Source organism: Ambystoma mexicanum, chromosome 9 (assembly GCF_040938575.1).
Source record: "Ambystoma mexicanum isolate Mex_15411 chromosome 9, UKY_AmexF1_1, whole genome shotgun sequence".
Lineage (NCBI taxonomy): Eukaryota > Metazoa > Chordata > Amphibia > Caudata > Ambystomatidae > Ambystoma > Ambystoma mexicanum.
Window position 1 is genome coordinate 1,512,314,163 of NC_090931.1, and position 21,246 is coordinate 1,512,335,408.

At 47.3% G+C, this 21,246-nt stretch overlaps 1 protein-coding gene across 1 annotated transcript in view; it reads right to left on the bottom strand.

Annotated features, from left to right (window-relative positions):
* Positions 1-21,246, bottom strand: part of LOC138487549 (uncharacterized) — a 395,452-nt gene that overhangs the window by 344,427 nt on the left and 29,779 nt on the right. The window lies entirely within an intron of this gene.

Genomic DNA, 21,246 nt, shown 5'->3' on the forward strand with positions numbered 1-21,246 from the left:
GGAATACCCCATATACCAACTCAGTGACCAGCATCCAGGGGCATAGGGTGGCTTCCTAGCCCCCAAGACTCTGGAGGAACATGCTGTACTGCGGGGTCCCAGGGAATACCCCATATACCCCCTCCATGACGAGCATCTAGGGGCACAGGGTGGCTCCTAGCCCCCAAGACTCTGGGTGAACATGCTGCACCACGAGGTACCAGGGAATACCCTATATACCACCTCCATGAGCAGCATCCAGGGGCACAGGGTGGCTCTTAGGCCCCAAGACTCTGGGGGAACATGCTGCACCGCGAGGTCCCAGGAAATACCCCATATACCGCCTCCATGACCAACATCCAGGGGCATAGGGTGGCTCCTAGCACGCAAGACTCTGAGGGAACATGCTGCAACATGAGGTCCCCGAGAATTCCCCATATACCGCCACCATGACCAGCATCCAGGGGCATAGGGTGCTTCCTAGCCCCCAAGACTCTGGGGGAACATGCTGCACCACGAGCAACCAGAGAATACCCCATATACCGTCTCCATGACCAACATCCAGGGGCATAGGGTGGCTCCTAGCCCCCAAGACTCTGGGGGAACATGCTGCACCACGAGCTCCCAGGGAATACCCCATATACCGCCTCCATGACCAGCATCCAGGGGCACAGGGTGGCTCCTAGCCCCCAAGACTCTTGGGGAACATGCTGCATCGAGAGGGCCCAGGGAATACCCCATATACCTCCTTCATAACCAGCATCCAGGGGCACAGGGTGGCTCCTAGCCCCCAAGACTCTGGGGGAACATGCTGCACTGCGAGCTCCAAGGGAATACCCCATATACCACCTCCATGACCAGCATCCAGGGGCACAGGGTGGCTCCTAGCCCCCGAGACTCTGGGGGAACATGCTGCACCGCTGGCTCCCAGGGAATACCCCACATACCGCCTCCATGACCAGCACCCAGGGGCATAGGGTGGCTCCTAGCCCCCAAGACTCTGGGGGAACATGCTGCACCATGAGGTCCCAGAGAATACCCCCTATACCTCCTTCATGACCAGCATCCAGGGGCATAGGGTGGCTCCTAGACCCCAAGACTCTGGCACTGCTGGCACTTATAGCCAACCAGTGGACCCTGTCACAGGTAGTGTAAAGAGGTGGCTTGGTAAAACAGTTAGTGGGTGAGAGAGGAAGAAGGGAAGGAAAGTATGAGGCGGTGGAGGGGGCCCAAAACCAATGTCCGAAACATGCTTGGCCATCGTTGGAAAATAAAATGACTATTGTGTGGATGTTGGAGTGACCCGAGAAAGCAAGCAGTGGATGAGTGAGTAAATAATCCAAGTATGGGTGGACTGTGAAGAGTGGAGTAAGTAAACCTACCTTAGACAACTTAACTGGACATGGCACAGATTAGATCGATGCCATGAAGAAAAGCAGAGTTTAGGTAATTGAAGTAATGCGAGTGAGTTCTTGTACAGCTAAAGGGTGTGCACTGTGGTCCAGAGCCAGGTGCTGATGAACACACTGTTCTATAAGAGGGTACTTTGGGTCAGCCTGGCGATATTTTCAAGTGTGGGACAGCTGATCTGGTAAGTACCCCGATAAGTGATCGAAGGCAAGTAAAGGTGAAATATGCAATCATTATAACTATGCTGATTACCAGAATAGAGATAAAATGCAAAGTTTGCAAGGTTATCTCACAGCCAATCAGGAAGCCAGTTATACCGGTTAAGAGGGAGTGACCCTGCAAAGTCAAGTGGGTAAACCCATACCAGGACAAGCAATGATATAAAGACAAGCAGAGTTTGGGGAATTGAAGCAATGTGGGTGCCCACATGGGCATGAACTGCGGCCTGGAAGTCCTGCGGTGGGACAAAGGGTTCAATTGTTTTGAAGTGTAGAGATTCTGAGTCAGGCTATTTGGGCCTTCTTGGCTATGTGTTTCTGGAAGGACAGATTGTTGTCAATGGTGATGCCTAAGGATTTTGCTGAGTGTGAGAGTTGTGGATCAAATCCTTCTAGGTACATGTAATTGAGCTATTGCTCGACAAGTTGCTTTTTAGCAGCCGGACCGGTGAGGATGAATTCGGTCTTGGATGGGTTTAGTTTGAGGTAGGCAGTTGACATCCAAGACTGGAGATGGCTAGGTAATCGCGGAGACGAATGATATCCTGCGTGCGACTTACTCTCCTGTACAACTGAGTATCTTCTGCATATTGGTGGATGCCTATATTGGGATCTTTGAGGAGAGTGCCCAGAGGCTCCATGTAAAGGTTAAAAAGGATTGGTGAGAGGATGGAGCCTTGGGGGACTCTGCAGGAGACCTGGAGTCGGTTAGAACACAACAAGTTAATCTGGACAGTCTGGTGCCTACTTGAGAGGTAGTAGACAAACCAATTCAGGATAGTGCCAGAGAATCCCATCCTGTCAGCAAGGAGGGAAAGAAGGACGCAGTGGTTGACAGTCTTGAATGCAGTGAAGGGGTCAAGGAGGACGAGGAAGCATAAGTCACCCTTATCCATGATTTGGAGAGCATCATCAACCACCTGGATGGTTGCTTTCTCAATGCTACACTTTGGATGGGACCCTGACTCATAGTCATTTAGGAGATGGGGTTGTTCGATTCTGGTGAGTAGTTGGGTAGCATCTACTTTATCCACGGTTTTGCTAATAAACGGGAGGTTTGTAATGGGCCGGTAGTTAGCCAGGTACTCTGGATCTAGGGTTGGTTTTTTCAAAAGAGTTTGTATGCGACCAGTCTTGAGAGTGTCTGGGAATGATCCTTCTGTGAAGGAGGCATTGATTAGGCATTGATGCTGAGGAGCGCAATTGAGCACCAGGCCCATCAGTTGTTTAATGATGTTGACCACAATTATATTGTCAAGAGTAAGAAGTAGGTTTGACGGAGGCAATCATTTTTAGGAGATCCGGGGGAAAGAGAGGAGAGAATTCGGTCCAGAGATGCAGTGTGCGTGCTGGGTTGTAGGGGATGCTAATGCTGTAAGAGATTGATTCTACGGTCTCTCTGATTTTGTCTATTTCTTCAATATAAAATGTGGCAAAATGGAGACAACAGAAGGGCGGAAAAGGAAAATGGAAGTAAAGACGCCACAGCGACACCGCAGAAAAATCGGGTTGTCCGCGACCCGAAGGAGAGACCTCAGACATCTCCAGACAAGGCAAGCATCGAGCCCAAAACACGCAGAGAAAAAAACAGCCCACTGAAACAAAGAGCCCAAAGAGGCGTAAGGGGTGACCAAAAAACAAACAAAGACGAGCTAAGAGTGTTCAAGCTAGAGCAAAGAAAGCCAGAGAGCGGCCACCTTATTTTGAATAGATCCACGGTTATGAAGATTATGAAGAAAACAACAACTCTAAACAAAATCCGACCGGAAGAAGTGGTGTTAGTGGAACCATACCACAGGGAGAAAAGGGCTAAATCCTATGTCCACATCAAAGCAATAGGTATAGAGCGGATTGACCAAGTGGCATATGAGGAACTAAAGTTGTTGGGCTTCACTTTGACAGAGATAACAAAATCAAGGGAGTCAGCTTCCCTGAGTGAGAAAAAGGCAGATACCGTCGCTATATCAACACACTATAAATCAAGGACGGAAAAGCTGTACCGCCAAACCCGAAGGCAAGAGGCAGCCAAGAATGACGGACGCCGAAGGGCCTACCACGACCATCGTTGGGATAAGGATTCAAAGAATATCACAAGAAAGAGATACCACGACTCTCCTGCAGAAACCCGGCAGTGCTACAGAAGAGAACAGCGGGACAGGGTGTATAGTCGTGTAGAAGGTAGCCCGCCACGTGGAAGAAAGATGGAGCAACGGAACAAGGTAGACATCGAGCCAAGGAGGAGAGACGAAAAAAGCAGCCCACAAGAGCTCAGAGACGTCGCTAAAGCTGCTAATCAAGAACTAGGCCCCTGGAAATGGTTCAGCCAAAAATGGAACAAAAACAGAAAATAGCAACGACCAGGGCAGTTCAGCGTTGGCGATTCAAAACTATGCAGCGACGAGGAGCGGCCAGAAAAGGAGGCCTTCACATTGTGCTCGTGGAACACAAGAGGGCACGCCCACCTGACGAAGGTCGGCGAGACAAACCTGGGGATTTATGACATAATCTGTCTCCAAGAGACATGGCTGATGGCCAAACCGGCTTTGGACGGCTATACAGTCGAAATCTCAGCAGCAGTAAGAGGCTTACTAGGCAGACCATCGTCTGGCCTCTTGGTGGCGATTAAATCTGGCCAAGGCCTATCGGCTCCAATCAAATGGAAGGAGGCATACGAAGTACTGGTGGTGCTGACTTCATGGCAAAAGACAAGTAACAGAAGTGAAACCAGGCAAATAAGAACTATAGCAATTGTCAACTGCTACTGGAACCCTCAACGGATGTCCACGAAAATATTCTGTAACAACATGAGAAGCACTATCGACAAACTGTATGAGAACTTTGACCTGATTGATATTATAATATGCGGCGATTTCAACGCAAAATGCTTTGACCCAAGGCCCCTCGGTTCAGCAAGTGAAAAAGTAACCAGGTTAAAAGAAGCAGCAAGTTGAGCACACCGAAATCGAAACTGTTAAAACCTTTAAATACCTAGGTGTTCTGCTGGACTGTTCTGGAGGAGACTTGGCTTGGCAACTTCAACTATGGGAGAAAACCAAACGGCTGACCGCCCAAGTAAGAGCTGTGGACAGAAAATATGGAAAATTTCACTCACGCCAGCCATAACCTCCTATAAAACAAAGGTGGTCCTGTCAATAGTATACGGTGCCGAGTCATCTCTGTGCTTACCTCGGCAGCAATGGTCCAAACTAGAGGGTTACGTGTGGAAAACGGTCCTCGGTTTACCCAAATCCACCGCCATGCCAGCAATTAGGCGAGAACTGGGCATAGTTTCCCTGGCGTCCATGGTGGACCAAAGCGCAATGAGGCTATTTAGAAAAATCATCATGTCTGACACCCTGCAAATATATGAAACCCTGAGGAAAGAAAAAGAGCAAGGTAAATGTACCGCCTTGACCAAATGGGCGAAGAAAAGGGAAAACGATCTAGCCCAAATAGCCTGCACCGAACAAGACCTGAAGGAAAATCCAGACCGCATCAAGCGCAAAATGGAAGATTGGGATTGGATCACCACAGTGGAAAAGGTGACTAAAAACAAACTTTTATCCAACCTACCGCCCACGTTTAACAAATTAAAGAAGCCACTAAACTACTGTCTAAAATTCCCTGATAAAAAATTGAGAACCTTACTTCTGAAAGCCAGATTGAACCTACTCCCGACACGGGAAGTTATGGCCATTCGTGACCCAAAGACCGTCAAGACTTGCCGCCTCTGCAAAGACCAGACTACGATCGAATCTGTCAAACACCTAGTGATCGACTGCCCTACGACCAGGGAAAACAGAATAGCCTACCTTCGCCCTCTGATCGAGAACGCCTGGATCTTGGAGTCCGATGAGTGGTGGGATAGACTAATCTCAGGAGAGAAAACGAGTTGGGCAGTGGCAATGGCCAAGCTAATTGAACTAGCGATGAAAGAAATAAACTCCCAAGGAACTCCAGTGCATCCACAGCAAACGACAGATTCTCTTTCTTCACCCTCCACTGTAAGCCGCAACGCACGAGAGGTGTCTCCGGAGTAAGCATCCGTTGGAGAATAACCTGCGGTGGCGTCGCGTGAAGCCATTCCCTCCATAATCGAAGAAAGAGGACAAACTTTCACAACTTTTGATAAAACTCAGTTCCTTAAAAACTGAGTCAATATTTCAATAATAAAAAAATAAAAAAATATAAAATGTGTTGATTATGTCACATTTTTCCTGAGTTGCTGGTACCTTGTGGTTGAGTGAGGGTTTGGTACAATGCTTTACTACTTCAAAGAGGGCTTTGCTCCTGTTAGAGGCTGCTGCAGTGGTGGTGGAGTAGTAAATAGCTTTGGCCTCAGTAATCAGAATCCTATTGTTTGCACACTAATTTGAGGTTGGTGATGTCTCCCGAGTTATGGTTTTTGCATCACCATTTTGCTAAGGCTCTGATTGAGCGTTTGCTGGAGGTTAGATCAGGGGAGTACCATGGAGTGGGTGGATGTTTTGGTCTTAACCCAGCTGGACTTTAGTGGGGCATGAATGTCCACCAGTTTCAGAGTGGCTGAATAATTCCAGCAGGCCTGAGGCCTTCCCTGTGTTGGAAAGTCTGCAAAGTTTGCTTCCCGCTCATTGAAGATTTTGAATGAGCGGCGTTGAGTGAGCAGGCGTTTAGCCTGACCTTTGTGAGCCACAGTAGAGTGGGTGACTGATAATGGGGTGGCGATGGGGTCAGACCACTCAAGTGGGATGGGTCTGCACAGGTGATGCAGGGGATTGATGTGATCACGACTTTGGTGGTAACCCTTAAATCCGGCGGTAGCGCTATTACCGCCGGATTTAAGGGTTCGCCAAATCAGGACTTCGGCAGATTTCGCCCCAGCTCTTAGCTGGGGGGAAATCTGCTGAAAATTTGCGCTCATACCGCCGGCGGCATTAGCGTAAAATGCCCCCATTGAGCCCAATGGGGAATGGGGCATTCCCGAATGGGCTCAATGGGGAATGGGGATTAACATTACCGCCGAACTCGTGATCCGGCGTTTCCGCCCAAGTCGTGATGAGGCCCTAAGTCTAGGGTGTTGCCTTTGTTGTGCATGTAGGAGAGAACAATTTGCTTAAGGGCCATGGAAGCGGTAAGTGCGAAAATCATGCTCCAAGTGTGCTTGTCAGCCTGTGACTCAGGGGTATTAAAATCACAGAGAAAGACATTATTTGAATGTGCTAATTTGGCAGAGGAGAGTAAGTTGGAGATGTGTGCAATGAAAGAGCCACTCTTGTGAGGTGATCTGTAGAAGAGGTGGAAGGTGATGGATTCCTTGTGCGATATTGGGAACCGGCAGGCCAGTGATTCAAATGAGCTTCTTCTTGGAGAGGAAATGATGGAGCATGGCCAATCGCTCCTGTGGATGATTGCCACTTCGCCTCCTGCCCTTCCTGGACTGTCAACATGTTGGATGTAGTAGCCCTGGGGTAGGCAGATGTCAAAAACAAGTAGGGAGAATGGGGTAAACCATGTTTCGTGACAAATAGGGCATCAAAGTTGTTGTACGAGAAGGGGTCAGCGATTGCTGAGCAAGCATTGATCAACATGAGATGGCATGTGCATATGGTCAGTGGGTGTTTGATGGGGCAAGGGCAGTATTGATAAGGTTCACTAGGGTAGCTTGCCGGGGCTGCCTAGGGCACTTGACCATTCAAAGCCTAGCGAGAGAGGGGATAGGCTGTGGAGGGGGATACACACAGTGATGTCTTTTGGTGAGTAGAAGTAGTAGCGATTAGTTTGTAGGTTAAATGCAGGATAGCGGGTCAGGCCCTTGGACCTATCAGGCCCAAACCGGTGAGGTTATTGTCTTTGTATGTCCTTTGCTGAGGACGCCTAATGAGGACTGGTTAAATAGGTGGAGGACAGAGTAACTGAGTGGCAGGGCCTGGTCACGTGACCAGCAGCTTACTTAAGGCTTGCTGCCTGGAACTGGCCTACAGTCCTTAAGTAGAGGCTTGGAAGGTGCTAACAATTTGAGGTGGATGGAGCAACTGAGTGGCAGGGCCAAGCCTACTCAATCCGGTCTAATATGTATAATGTGGGTTCTCTAACACAATAACAGTTTGTTTCCTTTACCGCAATCAGCAATGACTGTGACAATGCATATTTAGCATGTACACCTGAACAGAAACATGCAAGGATTCACTATGAAAGTGTCAATAAAAACTGGGATTATATAAATCACTATGGTTAGCTCCCTCCCTGCCGGTGCGGCCGGCGGAGGGAGAGAGAATCTGGGCCTGGCCAAGAAGCGAAAAATGAAGACGTGACACGCTCTCTCTGGCTCATGCCTGGAACTGCCTGCCTTCCGGCAGGGCGGGGCGGGCCCTTTATTTTTGATGCGCCTTACATCACTGCACCTGCGGGACGTGAGGCGTACGTAACATTCTTCCTTTTTTCCAACCAAACACAATAACACACAAACACATTAACTATGTCAACAAACAGACTAACTTTTTCTGTGCAATCTATTCCAGCACAGTGCGGCAATCCCCCCTTTGTCACTTTACCACTCATAGGACCTCATTATCAGTCTGGCTGCAGCTGTGCCGCACAAACTGGCAGGCTGCCGCCATACCGGTAATGCCATTCCGCCTCCGTGATTGCTGGAATCACTGGGGCATTACAACCCCAGTGACTCGGTAATTCTGGAGGTGGAATTCAGTAAATTCCCATTCCCATGGAGTCCAATGTGACTCCATGGGGATGGGGACCATGGAAACATTGGTTCCGTCTATAACAGAGCCGGTGTTTCCTTGTCCGCCTGCAGGCTGGTGGTGTTACTTCTGCCAAGTCAGACCTGGTGGGAGTGACACCTCCCGCCTGCAGGACTCGGAATCAGCCGTTCCGGAAACAACAGTGGCAGTGGATTTACCGCCACAGTTGTTTCCGGACCGGCTGACTTGTAATGAGGCCCATAATCATACCGGCCAGGCCTTGACCGAGGGGCTGTCTCCGGGACAGTTCCCCTGTCTGGCTCATCTTCATCATCTGGAGACGCCTCGTCAAATCCTTCAGGTTGTTTGTCGGGCTCTTAACTCAGGGTCACCTCTCTCTCGTTCCGGTGGCTTGAACCATCCGGTGGCGTCTCTGCCTCCGCAGGGGATTGTCTGTCTCCATCAGTCCACATTTGTCGGGGCACCCTCTTGAACCACAAAGCATTCCTGGTGATCGACTGGTACCCTCGTGCCGCTGTCACCATCGTCCCTTCCATTCGGGTCACTGTCCAGGGTACAATGTCATACTGTGTTTCAAGCTTGGTCTTTGTGGGGTTTCGCAACACCAAGACATGGTCTCTGACCTGGTTTTCTGACCTCCTTGCATGCCGCCTGACACTCGTGTTCATTTGCCGCCACTCCCCTTCGTTGAGTATGATTGCTGTCATAGGTGTCTACGCCCCTGCTTGGGTGATGTGGTATGGACAAGTTTACCAATGTCCCATACATGAGGTCTGCCGGGGGTAGACAGTGGAGCTGTTGGGCGTCACTTTGATAGTTCCGTAGGAATCTGTATAGATCCACTCTCGAGGGGCTGGATTGGGCCCTGGATATAAGTAGCTCTTTATTGATGGTCCGCATGAACTCTCCACATCGCCGTTCACCTGGGGCCACTTGGGCGTGATGTGGTGATGTGCAGATCGTCCAGGTATTTCTTGAGCTCCTTCCCCTGGAATGGCGGTCCGTTGTCACTCTTGATGCATCTTGGCAGGCCATGTGTGACGAACATCTTCTCGAGTGCAGGTATTACAATTTCCGCTGCTGTTGAGGATACAATTTCCACCTCCGAGTATCTTGAGTGGTCGTCGATGGCCACCAATAGATATGTCCCTTCCTGAACTGTGCAAATGTCGACTCTGATTGCGTCCCATCTTGAGGACCCATGCTCTGGCGACTGTATGGATTCAGGGTTTGGCGGTGCTCCTGTGATCTGGCAAGGGAGGCAGGATGCAATGATTTGCTCCCCCTTGGTGTCGATGTGAGGGAACCACACCCGGTGTAGAATACTGGCTTTTGTCCTGACCCCTCCTTGGTGCCCTTTGTGTGCCAGCGCCACGATTCTGTCCTGCAGACTGCTGGAGATCACAATGCGGGCTCCCCTCAGGATCAACCCTTTGCTGGTGACACAGCAATGGGGTCATCTGTGGCCCCTTCCGCGGCAAACTTGTTTGTTGAATTTTTCAAAAAAAGTGTCGTCTATAATCCCTCTAATCCGTTTTTGAGTCACCTACAGTGCTGGAGGCGTTTTATAGACGACATTCTGATCATCTGGGATGGCGATACAGTCTCGTTTGATGAATTCAAGGGATGGCTGAATGAACAAAATCAATTTCTCAAATTAACAGCCACTACTAGTGCTGTCGAAATTAATTTTTTGGACATCACCATATGGGTCGATAGTACTAGCAACTCGCTGAAGGTTAAACCGTACAATAAGCCGACTGATCGAAATTCTTTGTTCCCATTTAACAGCTGCCATCCTAGCCACATTAGAAACAACTTACCAGTTGGACAATTTCTCAGTTTGAAAGGAAACAGTTCTAGTACAACTATTTTCGAAGAAGAAGCAGCTAATTTAAGTTCCAAGTTATTGTCAAGAGAGTATCCCCATAAGATCGTGAGGAGAGCTCACAAACGAGGTAAGAATAACAACAGAGAAGCTCTTCTTGAGTACCGGAATAAAGTGAAAAACACTGATCAAAGAGTATTTGTAAGCACATTCAGCACCCTTTAGAATAAGGTGAATGCCATTATCAGACGCAATTGGCATATTCTCGAGTCGGTGAATGCCCTGTGGCGAGACCAATATGTGCATTCAAGAGAGGTCAGAACATAAAGGACATGGTAACTAGAAATGATATTTCAATACGTTCACCACAGTTGACTCTTACGGAGTCCTGGGGGTTGCCTAAACCTATTGGACATACACCATGCGGGAATTGCAGCTGTTGTTCTAGCACTAAACGCACAAAAGAAGTCGATTTGGGTCTAAAGAAACCATGGCAGCAGAGACAGTTTACTAATTGTAATTCACAGATGGTTGTTTATGTGATCTGGTGCCCTTGCCACAAAATATACATTGACATGAAGGAAAGGAAAATAAAAACAAGGATTACGGAACATAAAAGTTGTATTAGAAATAAGAACATGACAGCTCCCTTTGTGGGACATTTTTCCACCATGGATCACACACCGGAATCCTTATTTGGAGTGTCTTGTTACAAGTTAATAGAAAAGAAAATACAGCTGCAATCAAGAAAAGACTGCTCGAGAAAGAACAAAGATTAATTTACCTTTGTAACTCAGTAGAAACAGGTCTCAATGAACAGATCGACTGGACCAATGTGTGAGCCACAGTTGAACAGTCAATTAATTACAATACTGATGTTTTTTGATGTGTTTATTTTATTGAACAGAATACACTAGTTGAAAAAAACCTAGTAGTTCTAGCCGTGCTATGCTGCTTACTAAAACTCTGGCTGTCTATGACAAATCGTGAATGAATACCTCGTAAGAACAGTATAACGTTCGTAAGGTATCAATATGTTCAATTGCAAGTATTGCCACCTTTTAATCAGGAATCCTGGTCGTACCTAGGCTAGGTAGCCCAGGCTTTAACACACAAGGTGGTCCGTTTGGTAATGCAGTAACTTTGTCCCTGTTAAAATGTCCCCCACCGTTTCCACCTATACCTTACCTCCTCCACCGTCTTCAGTATCTATTTTTTCCAACGCACAGCTGCTTTAGCATTTATTCACATCGCAATAGTTAGCGAGGTAACGCTACCGGTGCAGCAGGACGTGCGAGAGGATTTTGCTAAATGCGAACGCACGTGGAGTGGAGGCACAACAAATTAAGTGCAGAAATGAACCACACGGGTGCGTGTTGCCGATATTTAACGTTGTTAATATTGCGTTTGCCAACCCGCTCATTGGTGCTTTTCACACACATAAGTAGTGACGGTCGTTTCTCCATATGTACTTCTTGGTAGATACAGTGAAGTACTCTTGATGGCGTTTGGTGAGAGAGCGGTTGAAGCTGTGCCTGCTTTTGAAATTTTCAGCTGCATGAAGACTTTTAAATCTCGCTGCCACTGACATTACAAGACCCTGAGCCGAAGGTCAGTCATTCACCCACACAACGATATGAATTCGTTGTAATTAAATTTTTGAGTAGTAGTGGTTATACATACAGGGCCTCATTACGCGGAAGGCAGTGAGCCATGGCGCTATTAGCACCATGACTCATGCCGGTAAAATACCGGCACCGCCTTGGCGGAAAGGGGATTTACCGCCCCATTCCAAGGTTGGAGGGGCGGTAAATCCCCCTTCCGCCACTGCCCTTCCCCATTCCCATTTCTGCCCCATAGGGCTCTATGGGAATGGGGAAGGCGCTAATTACAGCACCGCAATTTTGCGGTGCCGTAATTAGCTCCGAGGTCCCTTAGCGGGTTGGTTTTTAACGCCTGCAAAAAGCAGGCGTTAAAGCACCAACCCGCTAAGGGACCTCGTAGTAAGGCGGTAATGGTTAACGGTCACTGTTACCATTAACGGTGGCCGTTAACCATTACCGCCTTCCGTGTAATGAGGCCCACAGTCTCTTCAATGAATGGAGGGCTGCCATTATGAATGGGATTTTAGAACACTGACATACTATTAGCTCATGTGATATGTAAGGGCTTACTCTGTTGATAGTGTGCGATAATGGTTTGTATTAAATGAAAGCTTTTTCTGCCACATGGTTTGAGATTGAGATAGTACTGGAATCTCATCTGTGGCCTTTGGATGTGTTTAACATCCGATATATGGAGCGTGTTGTGCTACACCACTGATAAGGCGTTGCATTCCCACTTTTTTGTAGAGGGTGGAACCTCCTCACGCGAAGACTCTCCTGTTACCCCTGCTACTAATAACAAGTTGGCAGTGAGGTAAGCCTCTAAAAAATGTTGATATTCTAAAAAAGGCCTATAAACTACTTGTTTCGAGGGTTTGTATTTGGTACACCCAACTGATGAATAAGGTTGTTTGTTTCTTTTTCACTTCCTCTCCCTTTTTGTTTAGGCCGACACCACACATTGTTTAGAGCCTTTCATCAAAGAGCTGCCCCCGCTTGCTTGCATCAGGTTGCACTGTCAATACTGGGAATTGTTAAAAGTGTTTGTTATTCCGATTGTTGTCTACAGTACATCTCCCCTGAAGAATTTCCCGTGAATAATTCTCTCGAAGAACTATGGGAATGAAACATGTCAGGTTCCTCTGGCTGTGAGATAACTGTCACGGTTTTAATTAGGCATTAAGAGCTGCTGTCTACTTAGAAGTAATAATAGGATCTCAATATTAATTTAATAGATCCAGAATTAGACATCAGATTTGTATTCGTACCTAAGATGCTAATGTTACAGATTGTGTATTTTTTATGTGTTGTTTAGTATACAATTGGATGTGTGTTTGTAATATTAATAACAACCACTAATGAGTTATATTGATTACCTTAATTGTTTTGCTGTTTCTCTGTTCATTTAAGGTGCAGGTGTTTCTTTTTATGTTTAACACAGAACCCCTTTAGTTCTATCTTTGGTGTTTTGTTTTCCTTTCTTACTTGTTTTATACTTTTTCATCTAAAGTTTTGTTTTGTTGCTCCACATATATGAATTATTGTGGTTGAAATGCTGGTTGTACATATATACAAAACAAACTTTTTAATATGGAATGAATTTTGTAATAAAGTATACCAGTATACATATATTTTTTCAATGACGGTTGTGAGTGCAATTTGTTGCAATTGAGGAGGGCAGGTTGTTAGGTATCCAAACCATTGATTTTGGGTCCTTAAGGGCGAGGGATTGAGAGGAGCTAGGACTATTTGTTTGTAATAATCCGGGTTTTATTGGGCACTGTCCTAGGCCTCTTTTTACAAAAAAAACCCAGTCCTTTGCTAGTTCCTTGGTGGACAGACAGATCTTGTCATACTGGGAACACACCAGTGAGGCAGTCTCTGGCCGCCGGCGTGCGTTTGTGTATATTGCAAGGAAAGATTTCCACTTGCCCGATATGATGGTGTTCTTGATCAAGTTGCAGCCGGGGTCAGTGTGCGTGGCTTCGACAATGTCATCGATGCTGACTGCCTTGGGCTTCATGGTGTGGATGATCTGGCAAATGTGCTCTTCTGTCTCCTCTGATTCACTAACTTCTCCTAGGGTGGCAGCCTTCGGGTGCCTGGATAGGAAATCCGCCGGATTTTCTGTGCCCGCTTGGTATGCCAACTTGAACTCATATTTTTGCAGGTGGAGCAGCCATTTCCCAATTCTGGCCGGGGGGTGTGACGATGACCCTGTGAAGATCGGGATGAGTGGCTTGTGATCTGTGTAGGCCCTGAATTTCCATCCATAGAGGTAGATGTGGAAATGGAGGCATTGCCACAACACCAATATGGCCTCCTTCTCGGTGTGCGGGTACCTCTGTTCAGTCGATGTGAGGCCACTGGATGCATATGTGATGGTCTTCGACACGCCTGTGCGAGATATTTGAATGAGAATAGCCCCGAGCCCGACAGAGCTGGCATCGACATACAGTTCCGTTGTTAGTGTTAGGTCATATTATGCCATTGTTGTCTAGGCTAAGAGGGACGTCTTGATCCACTCGAACGCCTCCTGGCAGTCAGTGCTCCAGTCCCATTTAGTGTTTGATCTGGCGAGTTCCCTGAGTGGCTCGGACATTGTTGCCAGGTTGGGGATGAACCTCCCACAGTAGGTCGCCATGCCCAAAAAGCTGTGTGTCTCTGTGGGTGTTGTCGAGGGGCAGGGGGTGCATCCTTTATATCCGCAACTTTTTGTGGGTCAGCCGAGACTCCTGTGCTGTTGAAGACGTACCCGAAAAATGTTATTTCCTCTTTCAGGAACTTGCATTTGTACCGGTGGATGGTCAGGCCTGCGGTCTCCAGCCTGCTGAGCACCATCTCGAGGCGACGCATGTGTTCCTGCCTGTCGCTGGCATGGAAGAGGATGTCCTCAATGACATTTAGCACTCCTGGGATGCCCTGTATTACCTCCTGGATGGCCTGCTGGAATACCTCTGCTGCTGAGGGGCTACCAAAACTCAGTCTCTTGTACTGGCATAGGCCCAGGTGCGTGGGGAAAGTGGTGATGTACCTTCAGTCGCGGTGTAGTTTTAACTGGTGGTACCCAGGGTTCACATCAATTTTTGAGAAAACTTTTGACCCTGTGAGGTCCGTAATGATCTCATTCAGCGTGGGGGTGATGTGCCGCTCCCTTTTGATTGCCGCGTTTGGTAGGCCATGTCAAGGCAAATCCTCACTTTCCCCAGTTGCTTCGGCTTCGTTACCACCATGGGTGTAACCCAGGGCATTGGTCATGTGACCTGCTCAATGATTCCAGCCTTTTCGAGTTCTCGTAGTTCCTTTTCGACCAGGTCTCTCGTATGCAACGTGGTCCTTCTGTGGCTGTACCATCTGGTCGATGTGAAGCTTTATGACTTTTTCTTAACATCCCATGCCATTGAGGATGCCCGGGTACTTCCCCAGGAGATTGGAGATTTCCATTGAATCTGTGGCGTCACAGATGAAATTGATTAATCCTAGGTCTCCCGCTGCATCCCCACTAAGTAGGCATTCAATTCCTGCATTGACGACGTATATCTTTGACTGGAGGACTCTGTCACCCCTGCTTAGTGTCGTTCTGAAACGTCCTTCCACTGGTAGTATGGTCTTGCATCTGTGGGCAAAAAGGAGTGTGTCGGTTGGCCTGAGGCCAGGTCGGGAATGTAGTGTCTGGAACTTTGTTGCCAGCATTACATTTACTGACGATCCAGTGTCAATCATCATTTGCGTCTCCTGGCCCTGTATGGACACAAGGCATTTGCGTTTTCTCTGTCTCTTCGTCGGCTCTGCGCCTCTGTGCTCAAGTGTTGAGATCAAATAGACCTTCCTTCTTCTTCTCATTCGTCCAGTTCCCGCATCCGTCGCTGGGTTGCAATTATCATCTTCCGGATTCGTCTGTCGACGTGTTCGCAGTATCCATGCGACGGGTGTTCGCTTGCTTCTTTTTCTTGGGGAAGGCTTTGTCTTGCTGCGGTTGGGTTTGTGGGCGTTGCGGCTGCCCTGATGATCTGCAGACACGTGCGTAGTTGTCCTTCCGGCCACATGCTCCGCGCGTGGTTCCTTACGCTGGGCAGTTTCTTCTTCTGTGACGTGCACCTCTGCACCATCCACACTCAGTGGGCCCCGGGATCCTCGGTTGCCACTGTGGTGAATAGTTTGTCTCTTTGTATTCCTCCCTTGGTGGTTGGCGGTTGGTGATCTAAGCTATTACCGCTGTCGGTGGCAACAGTTGGAGCTTCTGCAGTGTGGTGCCCATGTGCGCTGCCCTTGCGTGCGACAGCTCTCTTTGGTGCCCATATTCGAGGATTCTGGCTAAGGGAATGCCTTTTTCGCCCAACACCTTTCTGCGCAGTTTCTCGGAGTGCATACCATTGATGATCTGGCACCTTATCTCCTTCTCAACGTTGTCGAATTCACACGAGAATGCGAGTTTCCCGAGTCTTGCGTGGTAGGCGTCCAGTGTTTACTCCTCCATCTGAACTGTGGTGCAGAAGTTGAATGTTTCGTAGTCCGGTTAAATTGTGGCATAAAATGTGCTGTTAGGGCGTCTTTGGCCAGTTGATAGATGTCTGCACCATCACCGATGACCAGCCTGTTGAAGCTGCGTAGGACATTATCACCCACGTTGGGTAGAAGGTGTGACTTCATCTTCCTGGGTGTTGTGATGTCCTTACAGCCCATCACCATCTCAAACTTCTGGATCCACAGCATCCACCAGGGTCCCACTGACGTTGGATCAGTGTACAGGTCAAAAGGTCCAAACACAGCCGTGGTCCCATCATGAGGTCGAGGGGACGGTGCAGGGGGTGTCAGTGATGCCGCCATTCTTGCCGGTGTGCCGGGCCTAGGAGTGGAAAGGCCAGTTGCCATGATGTCCCGGTGCTGGAGTTACCACGGTCGGTGTGTGGGCAGCGATGGACCTCTCGTCACCTACGTTTCCTTTGCAGTCGGTGGGCACCGATGATCTAGCCAGCTCCACCTCGTCTTTACGTGGTGCTTCTTGCGTCTCCTGGCTTGAGAATCGAGGAGCAGGAGAGAAAGAAAAATGTTCTTCAGCGACATCCACTGTTTCTGAGTGTACTCTGTGGATGGTAGAGCGTTGTAGGAGATAGAGAAAATACGTTTTTTTGGGGTGGGGAATGAGTCCCCCCACTGTGTCTCCAAAGGTTCACCCTTGCTATGGGCCTATGGGCCGAGTTAGAGTTATGGCTTAGGAAGTTGCTGTACAAGTCATCCGTTCCTCAGCGCCAGTGTTAGCTCCCTCCCTACCGGTGCAGCCGGTGGAGGGAGAATCAGGGCCTGCAGGCGGGCCGGGCCGAGGAGCGAAATGAAAACGTGACACGCTCTCTCTGGCTCGTGCCCGGAACTGCCTGCCTTCCGGCAGGGCGGGCCCTTTATTGTTGATGCACCTCACGTCACTGCGCCTGCAGGGCGTGAGGCGCACGTAACAACTATGAAGTTCAACAGAAGGAACAGAGCACACAAAGTCACCAGGGGTACTTTAGTCGCTGAAACACACTTTTCTAATTCTGTGGAGCATTAAAACAACAATTTCTACTTACGAAAGTCAACACATCCCCGTGGACAGTTCTTGTCTTGCACTGTGTCTCTTCCTCCTCGAGCAAGTGGGTCCCGGATCACCTCGAGTCACTGCTGTCCTAAAACCATGTGCAGATTGTGTGCATCAAATGCTTAACCGCACACAATGTAGTCCACTGTGCCACCCACATTTGGTTGTCAGATGTGCTCTGGGTTTTTTTTAACCATGCTTGGATTTTGACATGAAGGGTGAATTTCTTTATGTTCTGCTTTTGTGAATAGACACCCAGGGACCGTTGGAGTTGTCGCGTTCCTGTTTTGGTGGAGGGTTAGGTCCTACCTCTGAGAGCACAGTCTGCATTCAGCAGCTTCGCTGACCACAGGAAGCTATTCTGAGGTCACTCTGCAGGCTCAGGAGAACATCAGGAAGTCCCAGGCTGCACAGCGAGCAGGTCCTGCAGTGCCCTACTCAAGCTATATGTAAAATCATTAGATTATTAGAATTGTGCTGGAAAAAAAATGTTTGATTGCTATAATGTGTTCATTCATTGTATGATCCCGTGACTGCAATTTGCATAACAAAAACATTCCAGCTAAATGTTAAGATTGAAGTTTACACCCCACTTGGCGCATTAAGGCATCGGCACAAAGCGCTATCTTTTCTAACTTTCAATGTGCAGCTTGCAAGCTGATACCATGTTGTAATGTTTTGCACATCGCATCACAAAATGGTAACACATTTGTTTAATTGTGTGATCTGATGTTTAGAACATGCAAGTGTAACTCATTCAATGTACTGTTTTAAAACATGTAACATATTCAAAGATCCTCTGGGGTGAGATTAGAAAAACATAAGGTTGATGGCTGGAAAGTATTTATCATAACCATAGGCATTGTTCTGGGCAACCCTCCAGACAATGGTTTACAGTCTCGGGAAGATAGCTGAGGGGCAACGTGCTCGCCTTGGAAGCAAGACCACACAGAGCAACACAGGTTCGGATCCATGGGTCTGCGCTTAGAAACCTCTGGGTATTATCATATCATATCATATGCAAATCTGGCTTGGCCTCACCCCAAAAGGGGTGGTCTAGCTCGAACTGAGAGGCCACATTCCTTCTACATGAGACCACAAGTAATCACATATATTGTTCGCCTTATTGGGCTTCATCAGTGAGGTGCAGCTTAAGGGTATATGCACAGCAGTGTCGGGCCCCACATCTTGTCATACCCGTCCCACTTCAACAATATGCCAAGTAAATGTAACTGGCTGTAAGAGTCAGCGTAGAAGAAGGGTTTGCAGGACCTATGCTTAACCCTATGAGTGCCCCGGGGGGATGCAGACAGCATCGTTCAAAAATAGCGTTTTACTTGTGGGTGCTTTGGGGGGGGCATAAATAGCCCCTCCCACCCCCACTCCCCATTTAAGATTTATATAAATGTCGTAGGGCAACACTGGACAGCGTTTTAGGACATATACACTAGGCTTATGGGCAGTCGGAGGGTTAAGCAAAAGGTGTATTTCCCTTCTGAACTTCAACACACAGCCTGCAAATGTCCTATTCAACTGCTGCGATGGTAGAAAGTGGATAATAGGGGAAATAGTCATAATAGCATAGTAAAAAGTGAATAATATTGGCATATAGTAATAACATGGTAAAACATGCATAATAGTGACAAATAGTAACAGCATGGTAAAAAGTGAACACTAATTAACTAGTGAGTAATAGGGCGCTTAGCAGTTAAACCTTTGTTGTTCATGTCGTATTTGCACTCTAAGTACAATCAAGTGTAAACAATTAAATATGACCCTCATAGCCCTGCAGTTCTGTTCATTAAAGGACCATCTTTGGTATTTGTACTCTTAATCGTGTATATAAACTCATAGACACTGCTAGCCCCATTGAGTGCATACATAACAGTGTCTAACACTTGGGAACTGAGCCATGACACTCCCCCATCATGAAGCTCACAGCTTTCTCAGTCATTTAATAGGAATGTTCTCTCAGGTGCATAAGAGTTATTGGTCAAAACATCAGAAATTGACAATTCAAAGGAACTACTTATCATTAGCCAAGAGTTAGATACCTTGGTTGGGTGCAAACTAAATCTCCCGAAGAGACACTCTAATATGGAATTCCCAACTAACTCAACTATTGTTATTGCATACTTAGTAATTTAATACCCCACACTTTAATAGAAAACGTTATTAAATATATTTTTTTATTTGTGAATTTGGCTCAACGAACCTCACACAATATATTACAAAATAGAATACAATTCAAAATAGAATAAAATTAAGAACCTGCTTCCATACAGATCCATTGTCAAAACACATGAATAAAAAACATAAAATATTAATCACAAATGCATAAGAAAAATCTATTTCAACATAAGATCGCATATTGATTTATAAAAGCTTCAAAATCAAAAACAATCCATTTATGAATCTTAGGGACGCAAGTGTCCAAGAGCTAGATATTATTTGAACCCAAAGGTCATCAGAAGAGACTGTTCTAAAATGAACAATCAAACACTTAAGTCTTAACTCTCCCAAAGTCGAACACTCGGCCAACAAATGAAACAGTTTCCAGCAGCTAGGGGGCTTTAAAAGCTCTACAAAGTCTATTTTCCCTTTCTATGTGATTACAGGCCCCCCAATAGCTCATTAGTTTGATAAAGATTAAACCGAAGCCTAAGATATTGCATTCTCAACCTCCAATCGGGGAACGTTTTGGAGTATTCATGTAAAACATTAATTTTTTCTGAAAGCTGTAAATAGTTATACTGTCCACATTCCGCTATAGTCTATATCTAATCATATCTCCGGAGTTTTGTTTTAACAGTTACAGGGTTGGTCACCAATGTCGCAACAGATGTTTTTAACATCGATAGCAAGGTATTACAATAAGGGATCCAAAGGTTAAGAATAACCTCATTTGGTTCTGAGGCTAAACGATTTAAAATTGCCCATAAAACATGATCAGTAGCCATTACAACGTCCCTAAAAATAGATAGAATCTTCCATTTTGCAAGCGCATCCAATGATGTCAGGCCCAATTTAAAAAAACGGGAGTTCCCTGCAGTAGTGTCAGATTTGCAATAAACCTCCCTTCCTTCTTCCACACCTTTATCGTCTAGGTCGTCTTCTTGTGGTGCTGTCTTTCTTCGTCTGCGTATTTCCTTGGTTTTCTTCTTATCGTGTAAATAAGGTCGGTCTCTGCTGGAAGCCATGCTGTCGGGAGGTAAACCCCCAACCGCGGGGCTCCCCGGGAGACCGTCCTCCAACAGGGAAAAAGCCTTCTGGCTGAAAAAACCCTGTATTGGATCCTTACGGATGTTTCACAAGAATGGCTTTGTTCAAGGTACGTAGTCCACACGAGGAGGATAAGAGTGTGAGAGAGAGACGGAGTAGCTTGGAGATGCAATGGAGAAAGGAAAGAAAACAGGTAAGGAATACGGAACAGCAGAGCAGAGGGAGACAAGGTAATGGAGAGCGGAGAAGCCGGAGCTGCAGACTGTGCCTGATGCGAGGAGGACACAACACGGAAAGCAACGGAACGGGAAACGAAGGTAAGAACAAAAAGAAAACAGAAGTAAGTACGCTCGAAGAGGCGAGAGGGCAGAACAGTAGGCAACGATCGAAGGGACGATCGCGGGAGAGAAAGACAGAAAAGATAACAATGGAGCGTTAGCTCTGAGAGTGAAAGTTACTAGCGTTGGCAGGACGGTGAAAAGACCGAAGGTGCAACGCATCCAAACGCCAGCAATTCCTCCAGTATAAACAACGGGCAGCCATCTTGAAAAACACTAGACCGCTCACAGGAGAACGTAGTGTAACGTGAAGGCACTTTCAATGGAGTCTCCAGGAATGCCATAACTTCCATCGGGGAAGCGAGACAGTATGCCTCCTCTTCACCGGGGGACCTCCCGGCTTTCATGGATGGAGGCGATGGAACCTCCGAATG